Source organism: Pyxicephalus adspersus, chromosome 1 (assembly GCF_032062135.1).
Source record: "Pyxicephalus adspersus chromosome 1, UCB_Pads_2.0, whole genome shotgun sequence".
Lineage (NCBI taxonomy): Eukaryota > Metazoa > Chordata > Amphibia > Anura > Pyxicephalidae > Pyxicephalus > Pyxicephalus adspersus.
Window position 1 is genome coordinate 27,906,001 of NC_092858.1, and position 1,458 is coordinate 27,907,458.

At 37.9% G+C, this 1,458-nt stretch overlaps 1 long non-coding RNA gene across 1 annotated transcript in view; it reads left to right on the forward strand.

The window, feature by feature from the left end:
- The window catches only part of LOC140344543 (uncharacterized), a 3,747-nt gene extending 2,944 nt beyond the window's left edge, over nucleotides 1–803 (forward strand). Inside the window, exon 3 of the long non-coding RNA XR_011923592.1 lies at nucleotides 609–803. This is a non-coding gene — a long non-coding RNA (uncharacterized lncRNA). The remainder of the gene's footprint in view (nucleotides 1–608) is intronic.
- Nucleotides 804–1,458: the final 655 nt, after the last annotated feature.

Sequence of the window (1,458 nt, forward strand, 5' to 3'; positions counted from 1 at the left end):
TAGTTTGCAGTGTTGCAACCAAAAGAAAAAGTATCAAAACAACAAGTGCAACAAATGTAACTATAAATGAAGCAAGTTTGTGATTGAGTAGAATGTAACATAAAAAGTAGCACTTACACACACAAAAAAACATCAAGCATTAAATATTCAAACTGACCTGTAAAATGGACTGGAGATGCGCACAGAACAGGGCGCAGGTGTGCGCTAATCAATTGCTATCACCTCACCATTGAGTTTAACATCTGCTCTTGAATCGCGCAGCTGAAAATTATTCACCTTAATTGGCAGTCGAGATCTTTGCTCATTTTTGCAGGAAACCGGCAGGCGAGTTCAAAAGAACTCGGGCCCGATTCGCGGTACTAGAGCTTGCCGACTGGCGCGTACGTGCGTTGAGCGTGCACGCATTTCATTGATAGATCAGGGCCATTTTGTTTTGTTAAAGGGAATGCACAGTGGTACATATTTTGATAAATGATTATAGTCAGGACTTTAAAAATATTTGTTTTTTTAACCAGGTAAGAATTACATTTTGTATATAATTATAGTGCCTTTTTTAGGAAGCAGGTAAAGCTTTCTGGTACTTTTACATTTTCTCTTTCTATTTACAGGGTTTTGGAAAACTTACAGGCCTCACTAGCTCAGGGTGTAGCTTACACATAGCTGAAGGACTTACAACTCATTTATACTGGATTGCTCAAGTCAAAACTCTAGTCATTCACAAGGTAAGCTGCTACTGTTGTCTTATATCCTAACCTAGTTTTTCTCAACTAGGGTTCCGTGGAGCCCCAAAGTACATCCAGAGGTTGCTAGGGGTTCCTTGACCCCCATAAAAGCAGACAGTTCCAACACCCTGACAGAGGTCCCAACACTTGCTCACTCAACCAAAGAAATATATATTTTTTTATTACTTTTTTATTTATGCTATTATCCCAATTTTGAAATGTTTTATCTTTTTCTGTCTAGGTGTAAATCTGCATAGAGAAAACAATAAAAAAAAAAAACGACTTTGGATTTATCTTTTCTCTAAGTTTTGGTATTGTACAGTGATTGGAAAGATTGTCTAGCAGGCGTGTAAAAATGTTGCCATCATACTGAAAATAATCATTTTGATTATAACACTCAGAATGTGTTTGGCAAAGATACTCTATGTATGTTTTTTTCTTACATTACATACATTCTTCTGTAAACTAGAACAGCTTTTTCTAGGCTAAACAAGCTTTGTCTGAAAGCCAGGCATTGATAAACAGAGATCCCCTGGATCCCTCCAGGTAGGCAATACAGAACAGAAAGTAAGGAAGTACAGCAGTGCTGGCTGAAGGTTGCATTGCCTGTCATCTAATTGTCACTGAACGCCTCCACATTCCACTTTTTGTTAACACCACTTGTCTCATCCTCGGCCATTTCCAGTGGTTTCAAGCAATTACTTGACAATCTTTTTTCAATAGAAGAAAGCTTCTG